The following is a 17,103-nucleotide window of genomic DNA, read 5'->3' on the forward strand; positions in this document are numbered from 1 at the left end:
AATCTGCAGCCCATCACTCTGTCTACACCTTCAGGAACTGTCAGAAACATCTTGACAACAAAACCTTTCTGACAGGTACCTGAGGGGAAAAGGAATTGGAACCAGACAACAAGGATTGGCTCAGAACGAGGACAGTGAATGTTTTCAAGCTGGAGCAAAGATGCTGATGATAGTGGATGATGCCGGCATTAGTCAGAACCCTGACTGATGAAAGAGATAGAGATTTAAAAAATACATTGCAGGAGCAGGTGTACAAGTGGGCAGGTATTGCAAAATAGTCAGGCTAGTGTTTTGTTCTTCCAGATCGCCTCTTAAGTGTGGTTTATGCAAGAGGATTTTTAAAAAATGAGAAGCCAGAGATATTAGTCATGAGCTTGTGGTGGTTTTGGTGGAGGGGAGTGGGAGCACAGTAACCTGGCTTGCCAACCCCTCAATATCTCCACACCCAAAGCCTCCAGCCACTGGTGATAGTTTGGGTCATTTCACCCCATTTTGCACTGGTTCCTGTTATTTTCCATATCTGCTGAAAGTGCTTGGAAAGGGGGAATATATGTTGGAAAGTGAAAGCTGGAAGGAAACGTATGACAACCCAAGTGAAAACATACACTCACATTCTAGCCAAGGGTCCTTGCTGACCTTTGTTTCCTTCACTAGCTCCTGTGAGCATTTGTAGTGATTCATTTGCCACTCCCCCTGACATTGGCTAACTCTGCATAGACCAGCAATTGGACCTAGCCTCTGGCTGCCTGTATCTACTCGGCCATTGGCTTTTAAACTTGGGGTCCCCAGACAAGAGGCGCACAAAGTCATCCCATTTCTATCTTTGTTACCTTATTTCCAGGTTGTGTCTTTTGCTGAAGACCAATTTAAAAAATGCAGGGATTGCACCCATTTCCTTTAGGTAGCCAATGCTTTCAGAAGTTAGGATAGTCAGTCCCCCACCCCAAGGTGTATGCCAATATTTGGGGTGGTTTACTGGGAGTGTATCCATATTTGCAGGGAGCGCTCCAGTCCAGAAAAGTTTGAAAACCAACAAACTGCAGCACAGGGCGAGCTTCAGGTGGGAATTTACAGAAGAAATACCCTGGAGATCATCTATGGGAACGTGCCTTATGGGTGGTTAGGAGGAGTAACATTCACAGATGGAACAATTCAGTAATGTGGGGCATTTATCTCAACAGCCAGTTGTGAGTGGAAGGCATTTCCATCTTGTTGCATTTGGGTAGAGGAACAGCAGGAGTCCATTCAGCCCCTCGAGCCTGTTTCACCATTCAGTTGAATGGAGTCTTGACAGGGTGGATGTGGAAGGGATGTTTCCCCTTGTGGTTGAATCTAGAACTAGGGGTCACTGTTTAAAAATAAGGGGTTGCCCATTTAAGACAGAGATGAGGAGAAATTTTTTCTCTCAGAGGGCCGTGAGTCTTTGGAATTCTCTTCCTCAAAAGGTAGTGGAAGCAGAGTCTTTGAATATTTTTAAGGCAGAGGTAGATAGATTCTTGATAAGGGGTTGGAAGGTTATCGGGGGTAGGTGGAAATGTGGAGTAATCAGTTCAGCCATTAACTTATTGAATGGCAGAGCAGAGTCGAAGGGGTGAGTGACCTACTCCGGCTCCTAATTCGTATGTTTACATGTTCGTAATTAGATCATGGTTAATCCATACCGCTATACCATCCTTGGTTCCGTAACCCTTAATAACCTTGCCCAACAAAAGTCTATCAAGTTCAGTTTTGAAATTTTGAATTGACCCCCAACCTCAATAGGTTTTTTTGAGTAGAGAGTTCCAGATTTTAATGGAAATGGATCCCATACTAAATTGGTTGTAAGAACACTGGTATTAGAAACAGGAGCAGGAGTAGCCCATTCGGCTCTTTGAGTCTGATCCACCAATCATGGCTGATCTACCTCAGCTCCACCTTCCCGCACTATCCCCATATCCCTTAATTCCCTTAGTATCCAAAAATCTATTGATCTCTGCCTTGAATGTACTCAACGACTAATCATCCACAGCCCTCTGGGGTGGAGAATTCCAAGATTCACAACCCTCTGAGTGAAGAAATTTCTCCTTATCTCAGTCCTAAATGGCCTGCCCCTCATCCTGAGACTGTGACCCTGGGGTCTAGACTCTCCAGCCAGGGGGAAACTGCTTCTTAGCATCTACTCTGTCAATCCCTTTAGCAATTTTATATGCTTCAATGAGATCACCCCTCATTATTCTAAATTCCAGGGAATACGGTCCCATTGGACTATTGGAACAGAAGTAGATTTTGATTTAGATTTAGATATACAGCACTGAAACAGGCCCTTCGGCCCACCGAGTCTGTGCCGACCATTAACCACCCATTTATACTAATTCTACACTAATCCCATATTTCTACCACATCCTCACCTGTCCCTATATTTCCCTACCACCTACCTATACTAGGGGCAATTTATAATGGCCAATTTACCTATCAACCTGCAAGTCTTTTGGCTGTGGGAGGAAACCAGAGCACCCGGAGGAAACCCACGCAGACACAGGGAGAACTTGCAAACTCCACACAGACAGGACCCAGAATTGAACCCGGGTCGCTGGAGCTGTGAGGCTGCGGTGCTAACCACTGCGCCACTGTGCCGCCCAAACTAAAACTAAAACTAAAGTATTTAAGAGTAAACGTTTGGATTTCCTCTGCATTTTACTGTAACCTTCACGTCAGTTCTCTCCACTTTGAATTTGACCTCTTTCTGGTTGTGGTTAAGGACATGAAGCATGAAACACGATAAAGGTACTTGGCCCATTGAGCTCACTCTTTCCACAGCGCTTCATTAATTCCCTCCATCATGGATTCTGCTCAAACCATTTGAGCTGCTTTTGTTTTGGGTTTACTGTGGTGTTAGTGACATTAACCCCCAGGCTCAGACAGCAGCAACGTCAGCATCAAACCTGCTGGATGGTCAAAGCAGTGTTCCCTGCTTAACAAACATCTGAAGTGTCCAATAGAGGACTTCACATATCTGTAATTAAGAAAGAACAAATTTGCGATCATTTAGCATCAGTTGTTTCCTCAGGATGTCCACAAAGTACTTCACAATCAATTAAATCACTTTTTAAGTGTAGTCATTGGTGTTCTGTAGGCAAACGTGAGAACCAGTTTACACCCAGGAGAACCCCACAAACAGCAGAATAGATCAATCAATCTATTTTTGGCAGTGTTTTTGGGAACATGGATTTAAACGTTATACACAGGCCTCCGAAACTGTCTGAAATACACCTGTGAAGCCTGGAGAGCAAAATGACTTGCATTTCTATAGCGCCTTTCATGACCTCAGGATGTCGTAAAGTGTTTTACTGCCAATGAAGTACTTTGGAAATGCAGTCACTGTTGTAGTGTAGGAAACATGTCAATCCAATTTGCACACAGCAAGATCCCACAACAGTAATGAGCTAATGGCCAGATAACCTGTTTTTGTGATGCTGATTGAGGGGTAAATATTGGCAGCAGACCAAGGAGAACTCCTCTGCTCTTCTTTGAAATGGTACCATGACATCTTTTACATGCACCTGAAAGAGCAGATAGGATCTTGGTTTGATGTTTCTTCCAAATGACACAACCTGTGACAGTGCACCACTCCCTCAGTACCGCATTGACGTGTCAGCTTTGATTTTGTGCTAAAGTCTCTTGAACCCACAACCTTCTAACTCAGCAGGGAAAGTGCTACCAACTGAGGCAAGACTGTAATGGCCCTCATTCCCTCACATAAGCAGATATTTTCCCAGTTCCTTTTAAAAGCTGTTAAAACATTCACTGCCTTGCCTAAAGGTCTAACAGCTTGCATTGCATGACGGCTGATCCAAGTACTGGTGGATAAAGGCCTGCTCAGGTCGGGAAAAAGACCCTGACCCGAACCCGACTGAACCACAGCGGATCCGACCCGAGCCCGACCCCGACCCAACCCGACCATCCCTTTACTTACCCTCCGATTGGAACCTCCAGGAAGCTGCAGTGCATGCGTGATGACGTCATAGTGACATCACTCGCTCACTGCACAGACTCAGTTTCGTCCCGGACTACCAGCTCAGGTAAGTTTTTTAATTTCAATACTTATCAGCAGAGCACTTACCATGTGTGTCCGGTCCGACCTGACCCGACCCGGCCCAACCTGGACTTGACCCGACCTGTGCCCGAAAGCCAGATCCGGAAGCTAGGCCCGAACTGACTCGAACCTGACACATGTCGTCGGGTCCCGTTGGGCTCGTGTCAGGTACCAGGCCTTTACTGGTGGATATATTGGAATCAAATATTGAAAGAAACAACATAACAACAATGTATATTTGTCTAGTGCCCTTAACATAATTAAACATTCCAAGGCACTTCACAAGGGCATTTAAAACAAAGTATGCCACTGAGCCACAAAAGGAGATATTAGATCGGATGACCAAACGCTTGGTCAAAGAGATCGGTTTTAAAGAGTATCTTAAAAGAGGATAATGAGGTGGAGAGGTGCAGGGAGGGTATTCCAGAGCTTGGGGCCTCAGCAAAATGAAGACGCAGCCACCAGTGGTGGAGCAATTAAAATCAGAAATGCACACGAGGCCAGAATTAGAGGAGTGCAGATATTGCAGAGGGTTGTGGGGATGGAGGAGATTACAGACAAGGCCATGGAGGAATTTGAAAACAAGGATGAGAATTATAAAATCAAGACGTTGATTGACTGGGAGCCAATGTCGATCAGCGGGCACAAGGGTGATAGGGGAACGGGAGTGAGTTAAGACACGGCACGCAGAGTTTTACATGACCTTATGTGGAGAGTAGAATATGGGAGACCAGCCAGGAGTGCATTGGAATAGTTAAGTTTGGAGGTAACAAAGGCATGAATGAGGGTTTCAGCAACAGATGAGCTGAGACGGGGGCTAAGTTGGGTGATTTTACAGAGGTGGAAATAGGCGGTCCTAAGTGATGGCATGAATATGAGGTTGAAAGCGCATCACAAGGTCAAATGTGACAGCAAGCTTGCGAACAGACTGGCTTAATCTCAGTCTGTTGCCAGGGAGAGAGATGGAGTCGTTAGCTAGGGAACGGAGTTTGGAGTGGGTAGCAAAAACAATGGCTTCAGTCTTCTCAATATTAAATTGGAGGAAAGTGGTGGTGAGGTAGAGCTGAGTATTGTCATGTGAAAATGAACGATATGCTTTTGGATGATTTCGCCGAGGGGCAGCATGTAGATGAGAAATAGGTGGGGGCGCCAAGGTTAGATCCTTGGAGGACACCAGAGGTAACGTTGCGGGAGCAGGAAGAGAAACCATTGCAAGCGATTCTCTGGCTACGATCAGATAGGTATGAATGGAACCAGGTGAGAGCCATCCCACCCAGCTGGACAACAGTGGAGATGTGCTCGAGGAGGATGGTGTGGTCAACTGTGTCAAAGGCAGGTCGAGAAGGACGAGGAGGAAATGTTTACCTTTGTCACAATCAGGTGGGATGTCATTTGTGACTTTGATAAGAGTTGTTTTGGTACTGTGACAGGGGCAGAAACTGATTGGAGGGATTCAAACATGGAGTTCTGGGAAAGATGGGAATAGATATGGAAGGTGACAACACATTCATTGCCTTAGGAGAGGAAAGATAGATCAGAGGTGAGATGGTAGGGACACAAAATGGTCATTAAAGGGGCAAACTTTTGCCAGGATCAATAGCAGAGCAAAACCAGTCAAGATCCCAGCATTGATCATTGCACAGCACTGGACTGAATGTCTCCCAGGTGGTTGTATCAGTGGCAGTGGCTAAGTACAGCAATGCTTCACTGGTATGTCCCTGTATGTTCCCTTTCGGATACCATGGAGAGGAGCCTGTGAGTGTCGGCCGCTGTATTTGGTCGTCCTAATCACCAGCTACTTGACATTGGCAAATATTAGTCATGTAATGTGTAATTATTACACATTTTTTGGGGAGGGGGTACTGGCACAAGGTTGCTGAATCATAACATCTGACTGACACTCTGTACTGTGTGTGAGACTGCACCATTGCTGACAGTACCAGCTCTTGACAATTGTTATTCTTCTAATTACTAATAAAGTGGCAAGAGACCTTCAGGTTGGTCCTATTGTTGGCTGCTTCTGCACCATAGCGTGACCCTGGATATGACTGTGAGGAGTTTTATGCACATTCAGTATCTAGATGTGTTGCAGTTGTACCAGGGTTGTTGTGGGTAGTGGTCAGATCATCGGTCTGTGACGCACTCAGACTCACGATAACCCTCACTGATTTATTACTGCACAGCTGCTATTCTTGGGCACGGCATCTGTATCACCTGATTTTTCAGTGGAGGTCACCTGATCTCTGCACGGAACTTCTTACCAATCTAATGTGCACGCTAATGCAGTGGCAGAATATCTTTTTAGTAACACTGGCTTCAGTTGCTGTTTCAGTGTCAGCAGTGGCCCAGTGGGTAGCACTCCTGCTTCTGGTTTAGACATTTGTGGGTTCGATCCCCAATCTAGGGACCTAAACACAACATGCAGGCTGATGCTCCCACTATGTGCATTCTGGGAGGTGCTATCTCTTGAAGCCTGGTCTGCTCCTTCAGGTGGACATAAAAGATTCGAAGGCGCTGTTTTAAAGAAGAAAGGTGGAGTTCTCCCTGGTGTCCTGGCCAGTATTTATCCCTTAACTAACATCACTGGAAAAAAAACTATTTATCTGGTTCTTATCACATTGTTTGTGGGAGCTCGCTGTGTGAAAATTGGCTGCTGTGTTTCCAGCATTACAACAGTGTCTGCACTTTAAATAAAGATATTATAAAGCGCTTTGGGATGTCCTGAAGTTGTGCAAGTTCTCTATTTTCTTTCCTCATAGCCCTGAAGGGGGACTGTGAGGTTAGAGTGCAGGCTGCTGGCCCTCTCCTGACTGAAGAAATGGTGGTGGGGGAATGTAAATAGCAGCAAGAAGCAATGGTGAGAACCTCTTAAATAAAAGGCCTAGTGCTGGGTCCTGCAACTGGTTCTGCCATTTACAATGCTGGCAAGCTCTTTTGGCAAATCTTCTGGCAAAGGAGGGCGCAAGGTAGGTCAGATATGCGATCACATTGATAGATGGCAGCCAGGCTGCTATAGCTGGGCATTCCCTCAGCTATGTCCACTGGTCTGCACGAGATCTGCTTTCTGGGCAGGACGGAGGACAATGAAACCTTCGAACCATCGCTTTCTACACCAGCATGTTGAGACAGCACTTTGGCATCTGTCACCTCTACAGTTGGGCACCACGAGAGCTGCAATTGGTTCCTGGGGGGACACCTGTAGAACCATAGGATCATATGTTCGAATTCTGGCTGGAACATAAGAACAACAGTAGGCCATTCAGCCCCTCAAGTCTGTTCCGCCATTCAGTTAGATCATGGATGATCTGTACCTTAACTCCATTATGCATCTTCACACAACAAAAACTTGTACTTAAATAGCACCTTTAACACAAAAAAAATCCAAAGATGCTTCACAGGGATGTGATAAAGCAAAATTTGACACCAAGCCACATAAGGCGATATTAGAGATGATGGCCAAAATCTCAGCCAAAAAAGTAGGTTTTATGGAGCATCTTAAAGGAGGAAAGAGAGGTGGAGAGGCAGGGAGGTCTGGGGAGGCAGGCCTTGGGTGAGGGTACAGCCACCAATTGTGGAGCAATTAAATATCGGGAATGCCCAAGAGGCCAGAATTAGATGAGCACAGAGATCTCGGAGGGTTGTGGGGCTGGAGGAGATTACAGAGATAGGGAGGGGCGAGGGCATGGAGGGATTTGAAAATAAGGATGAGAATTTTAAAATCGCGGAGTTGCTTAACACATTTCTTCCTTGGAAATATTCCATATACAGTTTTATGCTTGAGTGTATGCCTGTGAGTGAGTGTGTGAGCAGGTGGGTTGAATACATGAAGAAACAGCAAAGGATAGTATTAAGCCTACAGGCTTGGGGGAATTTTGATCGTCACCCTCTCCCCCCTCCCTCAATGCTCTCATCGCCTACAATTTCATCCTCAAAGGCAGTGAGGGCTTAAAGTTCAGGGGACGCCTCCTGCCACTACTTGTTCCTATAGGCAGAGCAGCAGCATTGAGGAGTAAACTAAATGAACATGCATCATATAAACTCACTTTTGTTGAAAGAATTTTTTTCCTGGTATACTTTCAAAGACGTAAAGATGCCTTCAAGGATTTAATTTGCAGGTGCAATGTGGCCTTTTTTTTTGATTATTCATTCTTGGGATGTGGGCGTCACTGGCAAGGATGGCGTTTGTTGGCCACCCCTAGTTGCCTTGATGGCTCACTAGGCCACATTAAAGGGCAGTTCAGAGTCAACCACATTGCTGTGGGTCTGCGAGCCACATGTAGACCAGACCAGTTAAGGACAGCAGGTTTCCTTCCCTAAAGGATATTAGTGAACCAGATGGGTTATTATGGCAACCTGACAGCTTCGTGCTCACCTTGTGACACACAAGGCAAGTCCCCCTGCCCTAGTGTCATTCCAAACCCTCCCCCCTCTCACGGTATATTTGCATGAGGGAAAATTTTATGATCAGCTGATTTACTGATAGCCATTTTTAAAAAATTTCCCTATTTGTTTAAGGGTGGCCGTGAGCAATGAAAGAGCTGTGTCGTTGTTTTGAGCGATTTGCATTCAGTTGTAGTCAATGTATAACAGGTTAAGAGGATGCTTAATGCGGCCTGTATGCTTTGCTTATCTGTTCGATGTATGGAAATGTTGGGTAGCTTTGATCGCCACACATCTCTTACATGCATGGAAACTGCATGATACCACTGACATTCTCCTTGGCTGCCGCCTCTGTCCTAATTTTAAGCTTTTGCTCCCTTGTTCTGGACTCCCCCACCACCAGAGGAAACGACGTCTCTCTTATCTACTCTATCAACTCCTTTAAACCTCCAGTTCCCGCACGAGCCATGCTGCGTCCTTTGCCCCTGTTTTGTGCAGCTTTAGATCCCATGCCCATTGACATCAGGTAAACACAGCTCCGTCTCATCTCAGTTAGAACCAGTAGAGGAAGGAAGTTTTAATTCAGAAGACTTGCAGCCAACTTGAAGAGTCATAGGGACAGGGGTGCCCGCTCACCATTTCAACCAGTTCCCCACCTGGAGATTTTGTTTGGTCCCCTGGCATGTTTAGATTCAAGCAGTTCTCCCAATGATGTCTCCAGCACACTCCCTTCAAACAACATATTTAAGAACAAATCTGTGGACAAAATATTTCTACTGATTCATAACTTGGCACCATACTCAAGCTGTACATTAAAGCATCAACATGCTGCATCCCTGTGATTGCCGTGCAGCCCCTCCTTCCAAACAGAGAAGGAGGCCATTCAGCTCATCATGCTTGTGCCAGATCTTTGAAAGAGCTATTGAGTTAGTCCCATAACCTTGCCCTTTTCCTGTAGCCCTGTAGCCAGGAGCCCTGTTGTAGCAGTTGGGTGAGGGTCAAATCAGATTCAGTTGTGAAGCCACCCACAGTTGAACAGGCTACTGGCATTCACTGACAAGACATGCACATGAAGCAGGGCCAGCTTGGTGGGTGCGAGGTATTGGAGATCTATCAGAATCTGTAAAGCTCAGCATGAGTTAGAACCTTCAAAAACTAAAAAGGCACAAGGTATTAGCCGTGTTTTAAACGCAATAGAATTGACCATCTTTTGGAGCCCTGTCTGCCCCCTCAAGTGGGCCGAAAAGATCCCACAACCACTATTTTGAAGAAGAGCCGTAGAGTTCTCCCCAGTGGCCTGGCCAATATTTATCCCTCAAGCAACGTCATAAAAACAGATTATCTGTTCATTATCACATTATTGCTTGTGGGAGCTTGCTGTGCTCATGTCATGGGGTGGTGGGTTCAAGTTGCACACCAGAGACTTGTCTGTGCTGTGCCTGTGAGGTTCAACAGCCCCAACAGGGAATTCTGATATAAAAGCAAAACACTGTAGATGCTGGGAATCTGCAAGAAAAACAGAAAATGTTGGAAATGCTCAGCAGGTCTGGCAGCATCTGTGGAGAGAGGAAACAGAGTTAACCTTTCATTAGATGCAATATTCATCCAGTTTGCTCACTTGCTCGTTTCCTATATTGCAACAGCGTCTACATTTCAAATGTACGCAATTGGTTGTAAATCATTTTACGATTCTATAAAGCGCTTTGGGACGTCCCGAAGTCATGATAGACGCAATATAAATGCAAGATATTTCTTTACTGTTGATAGAAGGACAGTGTGTGTGGGTGGCACTATGGAAGAGCTTGTCATTTTAGATAAAGGTGGAGGTGTTGTGCTTTAACAGTGAAGATGTGATCAGCAAACCATCTCAATCAGTGCTCCCGATCAGTACCTCCTAACCTGCACTTCCAAGAATCAGATCTACAGTTTAACAGCACAGTAGGGTTAAGGCTACTTGCTGGAAAGTTATGACACAGCAGTTTATTGTTTCTTAACTGACTCTTACTGGCAATGATGCAGTCCATGTGTTTACAACTGGAGAGTTTAAAACATTAGCACAGATGGCACTCAGCCATGGTTTCCAGACAATGGATGTTACTCGGAAACAGACGCAGCCTGTGGGATTGTCTTTTCAGCAAGGAAGTGCTCTCGTCTGAGAAATGTTTGTTCTTCTCTGACAAGTCCCCTCGGTACCATTGGGTGCTGTGCGGCATTTGATTCACTGTTGCACAGGCCGCATTTGTTCCAGAGCTGAAAATAAAATTAAAAGATAAATATTGTTCTCTGAAGATTGGACAAGGCTTTCTTGAAAGTCTTCAAGAGTATTGTGATGCTTTCCAGAAACTTTGATTTCCCCCCCTGCCTCCCACCCACCCGATATTTCCTGAAGTCTTATCTGTAATGGCACTTTCAGAAATACTTCAATGCAGCCAGCAGCCTGGTGTGTTGACCTTGCTGTCCTGAAGCTGCAGACACTTCCTGGGGTACAGTTCCACAGGACGTTGCCTGGTAACCTTGTCATTCTCTATTTGTGAGCCCAGATGGAAGGCTATTGTATCATGGGGGGAGTTGCCCTGGGCCTGATCACCCCCCCCCCACCCCCACCCCCCCCCACCTCACTCCCGACTCTACTTACATCCACAGGCACAGCAGGAGCAGGAGTGGGAATTTCATCCCTCCTTCACTCCCGAGGCCTTGAGACCTTCAAACTTTGCAGACCCGAGACTGAAGCAGACATCTCCCAGGTGTGTGTGCGACTCAGTGCCAAACGGTGCAGTGCATCCCTGCCTGCAATGAGCCCTCCAGAGCTGGGATTAGAGGGCGGGAGGGGAGCCATTTTCTAAAGCAGAAAGATAAGGAACTTGCATTTATGTAGTGCCTATCACTGCCTGAGGGGAGGTGGACTCAGATTCAATACTAAGTTTCAAAAGGGAATTGGATCAATATTTGAATGGGAAAAATTTGCAGGGATATGGGGAAAGGACAAGGGGGAGTGGGACTAATTGGATAGCTCTTTCAATGGCCCGTTGTTTGGGCCTAGCTGTGGAATTGACTGCTATTCCCCTAGTAGTCTATATGTGTGTGCCTGTGGGCCCTTTGCTACTGCAGTAACACTCACCATTGGAAACTCTCAAAACATTGCTCTTGCAGGCATTTTATTAAAGTAACAAGGGCGAGGTGAGAAAGTGACAGACATCTGTCAGCATTAAGCGAATTAAAAGTGCAGTGCTCATCATTTGATGACTCAGTTCCGGGAACAGCCTGGTCTGCGTTGTCTTCAGGGTAGAGTAGCACTGCAGATATTCTTTCACCTGCAGCCTCATTTTCTTATTCAGTAACCTGCAATTTCTCTCCTTCACCAACGGCCCCCCCCCCCCACTCCGCCTCCCCCCCCACTCCGCCTCCCCCCACAAAGGCATTTTGTCGTTTCTGGGGTATTGGTCTCGACTTACCCTGCATGCTCTTGATACCTTGCCTCAATGACACTTTCTCAAATGCAGCTGTGGTTCAGTTGGCTGCACTCTCACCTCTGTGTCACGAGGTTGTGGATTCAAGTTGCACTCCAGAGACTTGTCCGTGCTGTGCCTGTGAGGTTCAACAGCCCCACCTTACAGAATCAGGGAATTCTGATATAAAAGCAAAACACTGTAGATGCTGGGAATCTGAAAGAAAAACAGAAAATGTTGGAAATGCTCAGCAGGTTTGGCAGCATCTGTGGAGAGAGGAAACAGAGTTAACCTTTCATTAGATGCAGTATTCGTCTAGTTTGCTCATGCTTATCTAATTTAATGTATTTCCATCAGATGAAAGGTCACAGACCTGCAATGTCAACTCTGTTTCTCTCTCCACAGATGCTGCCAGATTTGCTGAGTATTTCCAGCACTTTCTGTTTTAATTTCAGGGAATTCTGATATTGCCTGTACTAAATAAGGGGCATTCCTAATCCAGGCTGACACTCCAGTGCAGTACCGAGCACTGTTAGAGGTGCCATTTTTCAGATGTGACATTAAACTGAAAGGGGCAACACATCAAGAAAGAACCAGTGTCTTTGTGGGTAGCGCATGGCTACCCGACGGGACCCAACGACATGTGTCAGGTCCGGGTCAGGTCGGGTCACTCTTCTGGGTCTGGCATTCGGGTTCGGGTCGGACACACTCCATCACCACCTCCGGTACGTGGCTGCAATGTTAATGTACTTCTTGGACTTGAATGGTTGGTTAGTTACAGTTTTTTTAAGCTAGTGCAGTTAAGTAACTAAGTGAAAAACGGAAGCTAGGTTAACTGATGGTCGGGTTGGGTCGGGTGCAGGAAAAATCGAAAGGACACGTGCTGGGTCGGGCTCGGGTCGGGTGTGGTTCTGTCGGGTTCGCGTCACGTTTCATTTGCAGACCCGAACCGGCCTTTATTTGGGCGTGGGGGGAGGAATTCTTGGAAATTAAGAAAATGATGCTGCCTGCTCAAGTGATCCCATGGCACTATTTTAAAGAAGAGCAGGGGAGTTCTCCCTGGTGTCTTGGCCAATATTTATCCCTCAACCAACATCACTGAAACAGATTGTCTGGTCATTATCACATTGCTGTTTGTAGGAGCTTGCTGTGTGCAAATTAGACGTCTCGTTTCCTACATTGAGGTTGGCATCCTTCCATCTATGAAAGATGATGGACACGCAGCAAACGATCCATTTAGGCAGAGTGTCTCCTCTTGGTGAACCTTTGCTGATGGCTGTGAAGGCCAATCCTTGAGAGGCAGGTTCTGCCACAAGTGCCTCACGTGAAGCTGCCAAGTGACGCTGAGAGTTGTTGTTTGTGACATTGGCACCTTTTGCCAAGCTGCTGTAGCTACTTGTTCATCATGGTATTGCAAAACCAGTCCAATGGATGTGTCGCCATTTCCCTCTTTTTCCAGCTAAAGACTCCCAGGTGCCATAGTCGACATTCATGTCACGCTTGCAAGCATCCTTGAATCGGAGCTTTGGGCGCCCCACTCGTCCTCTGTCCCCGGCTACCTCAACATACTGAAGGTCTTTGGGCATGCGACCAGCTTCCATCATGCGGACGAGTCTGATCCACCAAAGCCGCCTCTGTTTGGTTAGTGCCAAATCACTTGGAGCTCTGCCTTTGAGAGGACTGCCACATTTGTGATTTTGTTCTGCCAGGATATACCAAAGATGAAAATAATTGAACTTCTTTTCCTGGTAGCTGTAAGTCACCCATGTTTCACAGCCACACAGCAAGGTGCTGAGAACACAGGACTGTAAAGTGCTTTGGGACGTCCTGAGGTTGTGAAAAGTGCGATTGAAATGCAAATGTTTTTATATTATGTAACTATTTACATATTGGTTGGTGTGTTTAAGGTTAAACACCAGACCTTAAAACTGAATGAGAAACAAATGATTGTGATCCCAGTACACAAAACATAGAAAGGGCAGGGTACCTATTTGTGGTCCAGTTGACTTGTTTTCGGTACAGGGAGGGTGCAGTGTGCGGTTGGTTTTAAAAAAACCACAGTTACTTTTTTAAAATAAAAATGGAAAATGCTGGAAATACTCAGCAGATCAGGCAGCATCTGTGGAGAGAGAAACAGAGGTGAAGGTTCAGCTTGTTGAGCTTCTGTCAGAACTTTTATTTCAGAATTCCAGCACCTCTGTTATTTCGCTTTCAGTTTTGAAAAAGCCTGGTCCAGTGAAATGGTCACCAGTAGGGATGCAATATTCGTCTACTTTGCTCACTCACTTGTCTGATTTAAGTTATCTGAACTTATTTAATAAAATCAAAAATATGGAGCTCCATAAACTCGATGTCATCTAAACCTCTGCTGCCCCTGTCCTAACTTGCGCCAAATCCCATTTACTAATTGCCCCTGTACTCGCCGACCTACGCTGGCTCCCTCTCCAGCAATGACTCAATTTTAAAATTCTCATCTTTGTTTTCAAATTTCTCCTGTGCCTCACCCTTCATATCTCTGTATCTCCTCCAGCCCTGCAATCCTCTGTGCTCCTCCAAATCTGGCTCCTTGCGCATCCCCAATTTTAAACACTCCATCATTGGCGGTCATGCCTTCAGCTGCCTAGGCCTAAGCTCTGGAATTCCCAACCTTACAAAATACTTGCATTTATATAGCGCTTTTCACAATCACCGGATGTCGCAAACTGTTTTACAGCCAATCAAGTACAGTCAGAGCTCAAACCTAGCGGCCAATTTGCACACAGCAAGCTCCCACAAGCAGCAATGTGATAATGACCAGATAATGTGTTTTTGTGATGTTGATTGAGGATAAATATTGACCAGGGCACCGGGGAGAACTCCGCTGTTCTTTAAAACAGTGCCATGGGATCTTTTGCATCCTCTCATCTGAAAGATAGCACCGCCAACAGTGCAATACTCCCTCAGTACCGCACTGGAGTGTCAACATTGATTTTTGTGTTCAAGCCCTGGAGTGGGACTTAAACCGAGAACCTGGTGACTCAGAGGTGAGAGTGCTACCCCACTGAGCCACAATTAAACCTCTACCTTTGCTGCTTCTCTTTCTCCTCCTTTAAGCTGCATCTTAAAACCTATGTCTTTGACCAAGCTTTCGGTCACCTGTCTAAATATTTCCTTATGTGGCTCGGTGTTAAATGTTGCTTTATAACACTCCTGTGAAATGCTTTGGGATGGTTTACTGCACTAAAGGTGCTATATAACTACAAGTTGTTGAATTTCGGAATGAAATTAACCGAGTGGTAAGAGAACGAAGCCAGACTTGCTGCTGAGGCGTTTGGGAAACTGGATGCCATAACGAGCACTGCACCCTCTCTCCTCCTCCTCCTCCCTCTCCCTACAAACACACACATGTGCAAAGCTGACACCAACACATTTGTGGCCAATGCATCCATTGCTGACCACTCTCTAGAGGATATCATTGAGTGCAGACAGATTTGCATTCGTTGTGACGCAGTCTGCAGTCAAATAGCCTGCTGACATTTACTGTCCAAAAAAAGCATGTGGCACCTTGAAGGATCTCAGGATGGTGCCAAGGCGCCTCCCTGCTGAAGAAATACTGTATGAGGTGCAGTCACTGTTGGAATGAAGGCTTTGCTCTAGATAGCTGTACACGACAGCACCTCTTAAAAGAGGTTTGGAGCAAAATGGAAGATGGGGAAAAAAATAAGAGGAATTAAATAGTGTCGCAGCCATTCCAGCCTCAAGTGCTGCATGATGGAGTGGGGAAGTGAGGAGAGGGAGGGAGCGAGGGGTTGGACTTCTGACTCCACAGTTGCATAACTGAACGAGCAGTTAAAAACCCAGTGCTAATGTTGTAGAACAGTGCCTTGGCGTCAGAGATACTTATCTCTTGCTAATTCAGATAACCTCACCCAGCCTCCGCTATCGTATCAGGGAGAGGAATTTTAAGCAAGTCTGTTATGTGTCACTTCAGGGTCGTTGTTTACAACTACACTGCTCTCGTCGGTTCCATGCAGCATCTGATGTGGAAAATCTAATTGGCAGAGACAGTGCGGTGACCAGACCCATCATCGCTTGTAGTGATAACATTGAAATCAATCCCCAACCCAATAGCATCTGTTATTTAAATCCAACAGGATATATTGAAACCCTTGTGATGCAGAAATTTTAAATGTTAACCTTACTGTTGTATTATTTTTAACCGTTCTAAGCTCTACCGCAGACCTGGAGAGGTTATTAGTGAAGATAATAATAAGCATCACGCCCTCGCAGCCCAGAGGCAGGCAAGCTGCAGAAATGATACTGTTTTCTGATTATAAACATGGGCGACAGAGCCACTCTCATTGCTGGAAACTTACCAGCAACAACTTGCTGGCAAGACGCAGACAGCTTTGGAGTGAAGGAATCTAGATTCCCAGCAGTGACATCAGCCTGACTCGAAAAAATGACTAATAAAAGGACTGTAAATCCCACACATTGCATGTATGCGTGTTTGTATTTGTGTGTAGATATACAACTGTGTATTATCTATGTGTTGGTGCATGTGCCTATGTGATTGTGTATGTGGAGGTTTGTATATGAATGTTTATGTGTTTCAGTACATGTATATGTTATTGTGCTTCTGCACTAATGGGATTTACAATCTGCTAAGAAGCACACACTGCTTGTGAAAGAAAGTATTGCATTTATATAGCACCTTTCACAGCCTCAGGGCATCATGAAATGCTTTACAGCCAATGAAGTACATTTGAAGTGTAATCACTGTTGTATTGCAGGAAACACAGCAGCAACTTTGCAAATAGCAAGGTCCCAAAAACAGCAATGTGATAATGACCAGATAATCTGTTATTTTTTTACGGTTATTGGTTGAGGGATAAATATTGGCCAGGACACGGGGGCGGGGGGTGGGAGAACTCCCCTGCTCTTTGAAATATGGGATCTTTTACGTCTAGCTGAGACAGCAAACAGGAATCTCTGTTTAGCGTCTCATCCAAAACACAGCACGTCCGACTATGCAGAAACTCCCTCACTCCTCACCTCACCCGAACGCCATGTGACCTCCTGAGAGCGGCAAGAAACCAGATATAGGCTAATTAGTGGGGGGAAAGATCTGGATAATTCCTCTCCAAGTCCCTTTATGCGATCGAAACTGGCTCAGGAGATCACTCTGGCCCTCTTCATTCTATACAGTACCTACCTTTTGTACGA

The 17,103-nt window shown here is 45.7% G+C and overlaps 1 long non-coding RNA gene across 2 annotated transcripts in view; it reads right to left on the reverse strand.

Annotated features, from left to right (window-relative positions):
* Positions 1-10,262: 10,262 nt before the first annotated feature.
* LOC137355718 (uncharacterized) overlaps positions 10,263-17,103 on the reverse strand; it is a 57,887-nt gene continuing 51,046 nt past the window's right edge. For both annotated transcript variants that reach the window (XR_010970961.1, XR_010970960.1), the window contains 2 exons: positions 11,905-12,114; positions 10,263-10,702 (listed from right to left, as the gene is read on the reverse strand). This is a non-coding gene — a long non-coding RNA (uncharacterized lncRNA). The remainder of the gene's footprint in view (positions 10,703-11,904; positions 12,115-17,103) is intronic.

Source organism: Heterodontus francisci, chromosome 43 (assembly GCF_036365525.1).
Source record: "Heterodontus francisci isolate sHetFra1 chromosome 43, sHetFra1.hap1, whole genome shotgun sequence".
Lineage (NCBI taxonomy): Eukaryota > Metazoa > Chordata > Chondrichthyes > Heterodontiformes > Heterodontidae > Heterodontus > Heterodontus francisci.